The sequence below is a fragment of the Manacus vitellinus genome, unplaced genomic scaffold (genome assembly GCF_001715985.3).
Source record: "Manacus vitellinus isolate BGI_N305 unplaced genomic scaffold, ASM171598v3 scaffold_5_pilon, whole genome shotgun sequence".
NCBI classification, from domain to species: domain Eukaryota; kingdom Metazoa; phylum Chordata; class Aves; order Passeriformes; family Pipridae; genus Manacus; species Manacus vitellinus.
The window spans coordinates 8,904,203-8,916,312 of record NW_021940682.1 but is presented as its reverse complement, the minus strand read 5'-3'; positions in this window follow the sequence as shown (position 1 = coordinate 8,916,312).

Genomic DNA, 12,110 nt, shown 5'->3' with positions numbered 1-12,110 from the left:
CATCTTTGTGATGTGTCACATAACCCCTCATTTTGAAATTACTTTTCATGGGTTTTTATGTAACAGGATCATTTTATTATTGAGATTGTCACAAAGGAGGGCCCATCCTGCAAAGCTTTATTCATAGTAGTTGGGGGGGGGGGGGAAGAGAAGTACTGAGCTTTAAAAAGTACTTCTCCTGTCCCAGATTAAAGTAATTTTCAAAAGAGATAAATGAGATTATCCCCACTAATTCCAAGTAAAGTGTCATTGAAATCAGAGGTCTGAGCATCTATGAGATGAGTAACTGTATAAAAAATACAATCAAATGTTGATAAAAGTGAAAGACAGAGAGAGATGACAAGCACATAAGTATTGGGCACAGGTATTAAGAAAGTTGCTGTAGATTGGCATTTAATAGAATAACTTTCATTTGTAAAATGAAACAAACAGGTAAATAAGAAAGCAGGAACAAACTGCTATGAAATTTAGATCTGTCAGAAAGAAGGCTGAAACCGTAGCTGTAGTACAAGAGACAGAACTCAGCCAAGCCAAAGATTTGCAAAGAGCTTATTCAGACATCAAGGTCTGTGAAGGAGCAGTTTCCCACTGCATTAACTGTGATTTCTGTGTGCTGGATGACAGAAGGAAGAGGAGAGCATCCCATCAAAGAAGCCATAAATCTGACAATGTGATTGTGAACCCTGGCTTGCAATGTGAGTGCAAGTCTGCTTGATTGTCTACCCTGGCTGGTCCAAACTAGTGCCAGCTGCTGGTATGGGCTATTTGCACAGCCTGGGGAGTGGGGCAGTTCTGGCAGCTGCCTGAGTATGTGCATTGGAAGAGGTGCCAGTTGCTGGATTTGTGCATATTTCACTGCTCACCCTCAGCCCTGAGAGCATCACAGGGCCACATCAGAAATCACTGCAGGCTGGGTTCAGCCCACAGCCTGGGCCACTGAGGCCCAAAACATCTCTTTTTCACTAAGATACTACCTAAGTACAGCACAATCAATGCTGTTCATTGGGAAAGATGCAAAACAGGAAGCTGGAGCACATTGCCAGGCAGGATCGAGTTAACTTGGTGGTGATACCTGGTGATGAACTTGAAAAATTAATTAATACAATAATTGAAGTCAATGCCATGCAAGTGAGGACTTAACACTCTTGAAAGCTCTTAAAGTCAGACTTTATATAGATATTTGTATTTCTGATCTTTGAGCAAGCTTATTTTTAACTTGTCCTTTCCCCCTTGTGGAAATATGCAGAATGCAACTCTCACTCAGTTTTTCTGTCTTTCCAAAAATTCATTAACTTCATCACTCTTTTCTGGTTCAGAAGTATGCTTCTTCTGAAATCTGGGCGGGCATTAGATACATCAGGACTGAATCTCTGCAGAGAATAAAGCTTGATGTCTTTGGAACAAAAATTGCACTTCACACGTACTTTCCTAGCAGTTTGTGAAGTCTTGAACTGCAATAGATTGGAAAACTTTGTGACCCTCTATAGCTTCAATGACAGGTAGTGCTGTCATTATACCAAAAAGGTATAATTCTTGTCTGTAAAGCCTGACCTGAAAGCTCACCAATCTACTTGAAGCTGCCTGGCAGTTCTGGTTTTGATCCCCACTGGAAACACCAAGAGAATTGATTTTGTCATTGTGAGAAGCCTACAAGTTTGCGAGTGCATATATGCAAATTAATACACATACATATGCATGTAAATATAAAATTAAGATTTTATTTTTTATAAAAAGGTCAGCTACTTGTAGTAGCAGTGAGTAAAAGTTTTAGGAAAGAGTCCAAGTTTACCCAAAGCAATTCAGTACTGCTTCATTCAAACCCATTTTAAGCTTGAACTTTTCTGCTCTTTACCATGAAGACATCCATGGGTAATAGCCTCTCAGGTAATCAAACTGTTATATTGAACTAACTCAAAATGAATAGCCAGAATGCCCCAGAAATTAATTAAAAGGAGCAATGTGTTAAGAACAGTGAAATGAAGGGAAAGACTGAACAGAATTGAAGAATAAAGAGAAGATAAGTAAAAGAAATAACAATTTTGTACTTTTTATGCAAAGCTCACAGCAATCTCTATCTCATGGTTTAAGGCTGAAATCAATTTATCTATACTTGGATATGCCTCACAGTATCGACAGGAGCCAGGAGCACAGGGAATCTAGAAACACTTGCACAATAATTAACAATAGCCTTGCTAGCACAGCCCAGCCAGCCCTGGTTCAGCATGTGCTCTGGCCATCACAGCAAGCCCTGGGAGAAATTAAGTCAATAGAGAGAACAAACTGTGCGACACGTGTGAGTTCACTTTGTGGAGAGCTGCACCTTTTTCCTTCTGAACTGTGTAGCACCCCAAGCAAAATTGGTGTGCTGCTGTACAAAATTAAAGGAGGTCACACTAAAGTGTTTGGCAGTGGCCAGAGAAAGACTTGTGGACGAGAAAATAAAGAAGGCCTTTACTTAAAAACATGAATTTTAAAACCAGCATTGCTGCCATGGCCTGGATAACCAAGAGGTGTGAAACGGCACAACTATGTTGATTTCTGCCTACATTATTTAAGGTCTGGCTAAACATCTCTAAGGCTCATTGAAAGTCAAAAAAACTTTAACTGAGCCTTTGGTGGAATATAATCCTTGTTTCTCAGCAGGACTAGGGAAGTGATCCTTCCCCTGTACCTGGCATTGGTAGGGCCACACTTCCTGTGTTCAGTTTTGAATTCCTCACTGCAAAAAAGACATTGAGGTACTGGAGCGTGTCCAGAGAAGGGCAATGGAGCTGGGGAAGGATCTGGAGCACAGGACTGATGAGGAGTGACTGAGGGAATGGGGGTGTTTAGCCTGGAGAAAAGGATGCTCAGGGGAGACCTTATTGCTCTCCAGAACTACCTGAAAGATGGTTTAGTGAGGTGGGGATGGATCCCATCTCCTAAGTAATAAGAGACAACACAGGAGGAAATGGCCTCAAGTTGCACCACTGGAGGTTAGATTGGATATTTGGAAAAATTTCTTTACTGAAAGGGCTGTCCAAGATTGGAACAGGCTGTCTAGGAAAGCGGTGGAGTCACCATTCCTGGAGGCATTTAAAAGATATGTAGATGTGTCACCTGAAGACATGGTTTAGTGATGGACTTGGCAGCGCTGGTTTAATGGCTGGACTTGATGAACTTCGAGGTCCTTTCCAAATAAACAATTTTATGATTTAATAGGCTACTGTGTACACCTGAATGCAATATGGTAAACACTGGGAAACACCTTTTGATGTGTCCACTAATGTTTCAAGTTTATTGTAAGCTATTTTCCTTTCCTTTTTTTTTTTTTTTGATATCTGTCTAGTGTTGAAAATTTTATTAAAGTTTCTAAAAATCAGATCCATGTAATGATATGTACCAGTTAGTTCATTTGTGTTGTTTAGTAGTTTGGGCTCAGTAAGGACCAAGAAAACCTCCAACAACAGATTTGTCCCATGTTAGGAAAAGTTTTTATGATGACAAAGTCAGCTGAGATAAAACAGTCATTCAGGAAAGCATGGGGTGACACGCTCTTGTCCCAGTGACAGCAGCACGGCTTAAGTTAATGCTTAAGTATATGCTTAAATTTTGGAAAAAAAAAGATACATTCCAGGATTATGGACTTTGATTACTGAGTGGAAACTTGTTTAAGTAGTATGAGGACAACAGACAGCTTTCTTGGCCCAGTTATGTCTCACATTTGTCTCTGTGTGCCACAGAAATTTAACTGTCCATAGTAAAAAACCCCAGAATTCATGCAGGTGATGAGTTGAAACCCATCCCTCCCACACCTCAAAGAAAAAGTTGTCAAAGCCACAGCTTTCTACTTGTGAGGGATGCAAGTAAGTTACTACTTCTTCAAACAGCATTTGACTGTCAGTCTCTTATAAGTTAAGACAACACAGGCTAAATTAACACAGATTACCATTATGTTTGAGTACATGCACTACATATGGATGTATCAAGACAACTGTTCTTCAGTAACTTAGCGGTTTCTTTTGGCACTCGGAGCACAAATATGGGAAGTAAAAATTTGTCTCAGACTAAGTTTCAAATTCTTCTCTGATGAGAAACCCATTTTCTACTGTTTTTGCTATTTGAGGAATAGATCCTTATTTTCCAGAAGGATAATTTGAAATTTGCAGCAGACAAAATTCCAATTATTATATTAAGTTGAAAGCTCCATCATTATTTTTCTTGTACTGTCATATTTGTTTTGGGTTTTTTTTGGCAAGTGATTTGAAAAATCCTAACATGTAGTTTATTTCAAAACATCTTTAAAAGTTTTGAATGCTTTTTGAAAAAAATATTCCCAGATGTATCTTCTCACATGGGAGAGAGGGGAGTATTTGACTCATTTATCACAAAAGCACTTTGTAAAAGTGCTGAGTCTCACTAAATTCTTCAAGTGCTATTCTATTAGCACCAGGGTATGGAACCATATATTCAAGGGGATCAGGATTTTGAGTTAAAATTACTATTGTGAGACTATTTTTAGTAAGTTTAAAAATTCATATATTACTGCTGTTAAAAAATAACAGCAACAAAAGAAGATCAAAATGTAGCAAGGAAAGCCATCTGCCACTGGCACTCACCATTCAAATAGTGAGTCAAAGATGGAATAGAGCTGCTAACCCCAGTGAGAACATCTATCCCACTGGTCTGTTAAATATATTTCCTGGAAATGCATGTACTTATTTCATGCTTGGAAAGATGCATAAAATCTCATAGAAGTTCTATGAGGGGATAAATAACCAAAAAGGTGTTGTGAGAGGAAGTCTGCAGATAAATGATTAACCAAGCAAGATATTTGCTTGCCTAGCAAGGGGAAGAATACAAAGGCCTTTTTTGTTTGAGGGGTGTTTTGAGACAGCAAGGGTGGAAAAGGAGCTTATGAAGAGGAAAAAATCACTGACAGGCAAAAAAGGGAAAGTCGGGGAAGGAGGAGTGGTATTTGCAGTACTGCACCTCCCAAGAGCATTCTGGGTAATGTCACTCTCATCCACAGCTAATTCCAGATGTTCAGAAAGCAGAGAGAAAGAAAAAGCAAGCTAACTAGGCAAAAGCTAAGCTCTCTTTAGCACAAAGATGCTTCATGATTCAGTTATGTAAATGAGTTTTTTGTAGAAAGGATGTATAATATAATCAGCTTGGAACTGTAAGCATCCAACTTACTTCCATTACAGAAAATCACTGCCTGGTGCTGCCAGCCCCTCCTTTGCTTGCCATGATCATCACAGATGTGGATGATCTATTCAGCATCTCTTCAAAAATAGGATCATTGTAAAAGTTATGGGTTGTTTTCTTTAATAGCAAAACCCACAGTCTTCCTTTCAAGCTCAGACATACACCTGTCACTGTCCTTATGGGGAACTGGGGGAGTGGGCATTGTTTGACAATGACATACCAAGAACAGAATCACGGAGTCCACGAGACACTTTGTTGTTTTTTTCTTTAAAATACCGGTTCTAGATTGGATTTTTAATCCTAGACTTCCAGAGTCAACTGGGATCTGGAGAGAAGACAAAGTCCATTTCTTATCTGTGTGCTTCAGCACCAAAAGTTACTGCTGTGGCAACAGGAAATGTTTTTTTATACTCCTCTACTTCCTGAGGGTATCCACAGTCAAGGAACATCACCTCAGCCCTTGTGAAGCACATATAGCTCATTTGATTATAGAGCTTTACAAGCACAACTCACCTTAATCAGAAGTTGGCAATGAATTCTAGTCACTTCTACACTACCTACAAGAAACCTTGAAGCTGTGAGTTTAGCAATGATATCCACATGTCCTCTGAAAATCTATGTTAAAACTAAGAAAAGGACCGGAGACCTGATATGCCGTCTGAAGTTACACCAATCAAGTGATAGATCAGTTACCTTTAATTTCCACTGCATTTAAAAAGGATAGAAAACCTCAAAACTCAGGTTCCAAACATATTTTCCCATCTCTAGAAGACCCTATTATCAATCTAACTTATTCTGATAGTTGAATAGCTGTACACCAGGCATGATTTGGTCGAAGAAGAGAAGCTACTCCAATGTATTTGATAGAAATGAACAATGAACAAATTAAATTTAATAGTACTGGAAAAACAAACAAACAAACAAACAAACTGTAGAACTCACAGATTATACTCGGGGGACACATAGGACTAATTTTTGGAATAGGATTTGATTATCCCAGCTTCACCATCTTTGTCCCCTACCTCCCTGGGCAATGGTACAAACACTCCCAAACAACGAAATGTTAAAAACTTGTTATACTGGTGGCAAAGTGATTTCTTCCTTTGAGCTTTTGGGCTCTGTCTGTACTGGAATAATGAAATATATCTGAAGTATGTTTTGGACATTTGAGGTATTCTTAATGCAGATAACTCATATAACAAGACCATGAGGATACAGCTCCATACAGTAAACATGGATCTAATTTTGTGGGAGAACTTTCCAATTCCAGGAGATTCAAGATCAGTAACTCCCAACTACTTAATAAATATCTATCTCACGGTGGAACTTTATGATACACAGCAGAGAGATCAATGAAATTCAGGATGCTGTCACATGGCTGTAAGGTGCAAAGAGAGGTTTAGTCAATTGAAGAGCCCAGCAGGCTCAAAAGTCCTAGTTCCCATTCACACACTCAGGGATAGTGGGTATTTCATTATTGCTCTGTACCAGAAGATTGCCATATATTGCATTTTTTTGTATGGTCAGTCTCTCTCTTTTTTAGACAAAATTCTGCAGGTGAATTTCCACGCACACTGCAAAGATACAGGCACTTTTTTCAGATTCCTGGACTTCACAAATGGGAGAAGCCTTCTCAAAGTTACTCTTTGAAATTAATATTCAGTCTTGTTATCATTTCAAATACTGTGCTCAGACTGGGCTTGTGGATCTGAGCTCTGATGTCAGAAGGCAGGAAGGAATAAGAGATAGCATTCCTTTATTCCTTCCTTGAGGAGTTTATTGCATCCATGATATTATTTTCCTGCAATACAATCTGCTTTTATTCTGTCTTGTCTTTAACTCCTTTTGTACTGTTGTATTGATCATGTCATTAAACCCTCAGATCTTTCACAAAACGGAATACTTTCCACTAAAGTCAATAGTAGAACATCTGCTTACTATAACTGTGCAGATTCTCCCCTTAAACAGCAGACCCTCACTGCCTTTTCTAAATGATTGTGTAATTTCCCTCTATTTTGTTGCTCATGAACTGTGCCGTGGGACATGTCTGCCATCACATTACATGCTGGGGATTTTGCATTGGGAATGACTGCTGGGATTCAGTACCAGAAAAGATGTGACAATGAGAATCTAAATATACAATACAGAGTAATTGTTCCCAAGGTAACTGTAAATCTGGGCCAGGGAACATAGTTTTGAAAGGTACTACTGATATTTATAGAATAGCTGCTGTAAATTATCATAGTCTCTTTCACTTCAGAAAAGCTATGACAATTCGTGCCAGCTGTAGAAGTACCCCTGCATTTATGTAGAAAATTTAATATTTCAGCACATTTCATGAAACAAGAGAGTTAGCACATTTAAAGAAACAAGAGAGTTAGCACATTTAAATAGAAGTGCAATTCAGAAACCCATGTTAAAAAATAAATATCTAATGTCTTTAAAAAGGCATGACTGTATATATTTGAATATAAATCTTTCTGCTAAGATTTCAGGAGCAAGTACAATGGACAAGGTATTGAAATTTTCTGTTTAAAATTTCATGGATAGGGTAATCTGAACTGCATACATCCCTGCTTTTCTGGGGTGAAAACTAGGGTGCAGGTTTTGTTTGATCTAGCATTCTCTGCTGGTCTTCAATCTATTTAATTCCACCAGCTTTAACAAACATTGCTCAGTTTGTAGCAGCAGCATGGAGAAATTGGCAGATTAGCCTTGAATTGATATGGTAAAGCAAATGAATCTGCCAGACTTTTTTCTTCTTCCCTTTTGCTGCTGACTGTGCAGCTCAAGCCTCAGGCAGGCGCACACACACAAAGTGTAGACTGTAGTGTGCTGCAGGATGCAGAGCCATGAAGCATGAAAAAGTTGATTGGAGCAAAAGCTATGATAATCACGCTTTCATCTTAACATCCTAGCGGTGCTTCAGAGGGAGGATGGCTGTGTGCAGAAGGTCAAGAGCAGTTAATATTAGGACAGACTAAATGACACCTCTTAAACAACTGCTGTTGTGCTTCAGAGAGTGACGCTCCAGACGTGTCAGCGGTGGCAGGCACACAAAGCACATACTGGAAATCAGGATTTTAGCACTGTAGCAAGTGAAGAGGGACAGATAATAGCCAAGCGAGCCAAACCTTGAAAGCCATACTCAGCCTCAAAAATCTGTTTCAGGTTTTCGGGAAAAAAAAAATCTAGTAGGGATTACAAGCTAAATTCTCGATTCATTTAAGTCAACAAAATTTGTTATCTGTAAAAATGGAAATGTCACGCTTATGACTTGAAAGAAGACTGAAACTGGCTGAATTCTGTATTCTGTGAAGTTTAAATGACATTTAGCATGAGAGTTTTCTGGTCACTACAAGCTTTGTTTCCATTTTTTTCAGATTTCCACAAGACAGTGATTATGTCCACTTAAAACATAATATATTAAAATACTGTATATTTTGGATTACCTACGGGTAAAAATACTATGTGAATATGTGATAGCCTACTGGATGGGTTTTATTTGATTGTTAACCTGAAAGCAACAAATCTGTTTTAATGAATATGGAATAAAAAGAGTGAAAACAATCAGCACCTTTTGTTTGCCAGGAACAAAGGAAATGCCAGGCCAAAGAATTAGTCTTTTTCAGAAATTTATAAGCATCTGAAAAGAAGAGCTTATAATGAATGTGCTTCTTCAGCCAGAACAAGCACACTGTGACTGCAAAGCTATCATAACACAACATACTGTACCAGTGGGAAATAAACACACATCAAGAAATCTTATTATTTCTATGAGTATGCTACAACACGAGTAATTCTAATAAGTATAACAGCAACTGCCTCTCCACTGTTACTCTGCAGGCATTCTTCTCATACAGAATTTAGTGGGATTCAAGCTTTGTCAAACTTCTTTGGGCCCAGAAGATATTTAAGGAGGAGAGTCCCCTGAAATTTCTTCTCTTAGCTTACAAAAATACAGGTCACTTCTGCCACAGCTCTTCAGCCTCTCCAGTAAGTGTATACATGGAGCAAAAATATTAACAATGCTTTTGTTTCTCTGCAATACATCCTGGGTCTTGTGTAAAGGGCATTGCTTTCTCCTGCTCTTTATTTCCCTGAATGCTGCCTGTGACTCCAGCTTTCTATTCAGCAGTGTAAATCATATCTGATTCCAGGGAAGTCAGTGGTTAGGACTACTGCTTTTACTCCTAAGTAAAATCCAAATAATGCCTTCCTAGGTCAGTCCAGTACATTAAACAGTTGCATGTCATTTCTTATATGATGGGAACAATTTAGACAATCCTGAGGACACAGTTATTGTCAGGGACCCTTTGGCTGGATCTTTCAGACAAGAAAGTTTCACAAAATGTCAAACTCATAAAACTGTACATAGATACAACTTATCATTGCATTTTGTTTCATAAATCATACTTTGCTTGCTTCAAAAGCATTAGGAACAGATTGCCAGTTGCAGTAACAGATTGTCAGTCTCTCCATTCTAAGAAAACTCTACCCATATCTCATGTATTAATTTTTTGTGTCTTCTAAAGAGTTTTATTTTCACATAGTGAGTAACCTGCTTCCCTGATACTGATGGTCTTATTCATTGTTTTCTCATTTTTATACTTTTCTTAATTAACTTATATGAACATTTTCATTCAACTCCTATGATTTTTTATTATAAAAATTGTCAGGTGCTTTAACATTGTCTAACTTTGAATTATTATAAAATTAAATCATTATAAAATTAAAGCTTTTGAACAACTTCATGAAGAGTGACCAGCTTTCCTGCCCCAGAAAATGGGAATTGATTAACAAATAAAGAACTTATTTTCTCATAGAGGGTCAAGATCATCTTATTTCAGTTTTGAGACTTCAACCTCTCTTGGTTAGGTGACCTGAAGTTAAATCAATAGAAAATTAAACCACCTCGTTTGTATTCAGCATCTGCAGTTGAAACTAGTTCTAAGTGGCTCTAGAACATCTGCCAGCACTTCAACTCTGGAGGAGTGTGTGGGACAGGACAGTCCTGAGAGTGCAGCTGTGATTAGGGAGGATATCACTGCTCTGGGATAGCAAACACAGAGAGACAGATGAGACAAGTATGTCTGCAAAGCTGTTGGTTCAGCCCGAAAAACCCCTCTGTGCTCCAGAGGCACTTTGAATTGGCAATGCCAGCAGGGCTCAGTCTGCTCAGAAAGAAATTAAGCTGAGCAAAGTGACTGAGTTGAGAGACTGTGTAACCTACACAGTTCCAGGTAATAAAAAAAGAAGAAACGGATGGATTAGTGCATTTCATACTCTGTACAAATATTCCCACAAGTTTTATAAAGTAATGAGTTTGATGCTTGAATAGGCCAGTGGCTCTGAAGGCAAATCGTTGCTTGGTTTATCTTCCACTCTTTTTAAAACTTGCCATGGGATCTTTGATTTCCACATGGGCAACCAAACAAATCTTTAATTTAATATGTCTTCTGAACAACTTGTCTTCTTATAGTGCAGCAGCTACCCCTACCACCCCCAGCACTGCACTGCACTGTCAGCACCAGGCACAGGCACTTCCATCTGAATCCAGGATGGTATCAGCCAGGACTAAAAATGATAACACCAGAAATCACAAGGTGCACTGACCCGGTGCTATTCTGGTTTCATACTTGTTAGCACTAAGAGAAGTTCTTGTTCTTTGTAAATTCTAATTTTTAAAAGAATTGTAGATTAAAACCTTTGTTCTCAAATTGTTGGTAGTGACAGCTCAGAAGAGCTTCATAACCACTGTCTGGGAGCTAATGGTCTTCAGCTCTTTCTCAGTACTCAATACAAACTAGTGATTCATCTTTCATCTAGCAATTCATCTATCAACTTTATCAGAGACCTACTAATACTTTTAATTATATGTATTCAGCTTTATTTGAATTTATTGCATAAAAGAAGCAATTTATAATCTCAGTAATGGGAAGGAAAGGGGTTCTAATTTTACCAGGAGAGTTGAAAATGCATTTGTACTATATCTCTGCCTATCCTCTCAGAGAACCAAGATATTTTGCAATATTCTATTTTGAATAAGATCTAGAATAAGCTTCTTAAATACATGGTTCAGAGGATCCATGAGAAACTGCAAAGTTTCTCAGTTTCAGGGGATTTTGATCTGAAGAAACACAATAGGGATTTCAAGCACTTTCTCAGAGGTAGTTAAGCACCACATGGAAAGTAAGCATCTGAATATCCTTAGATTTTTACTCCTTTTTTTTTTTCAAATTTTTTTGCTGCAAAAATATCTGCCCTTTTGTAGTATTGTTTAGTTCTGCAACCTCACAAGATGGAGTTGGACAGTGACACAGAAAATCTCTGGCACTTGGCAAGACCCAACGTTTTCCTGTTGTTCCACATCAGAGGTCTTATCAGTGAAGTGCCATGGGGAATGACAAGAAAGGCTCCTGATGAGGTCAGCCTTTCTCTGCCTCATTCCACTGTTGCTCTTTGTACACAAATCACACAAACACTTTGTGACTAGAAAGTTTGGTCTTCAGCTCAAGTATAAGCCTCATGATAATAGCAAAGGTAATACAAATACTAATGCTACCCTTTCTCCAAGATTTCTCTACACCTTCTTTCTAAAGCCATCTTGCCTATTTTTTTGGTCATGGAAGGTGAGTTTTCCATTTCTGCTAGATATCTGCTAGAACTGCATGGTTCTTATGACATTATCATAAGATTTTCCCGAGGTTACATCTTAACTTCATTTGCTATGCATCAGCCAGAGGTCAAGATAGCTGTACATGGTGAGAAATGGCAAAAGAAAAGGATTTCTTGCAAAATACTGAATACTTTCAGGGCAATTAAGAAGTAAAATAAGAAGCATGATGAAGAATGACAGTTATAGTGATAAGAGTAATGATGTGCCAGAAAGTAATAAAAGAGACAATCTTGAATAAAGA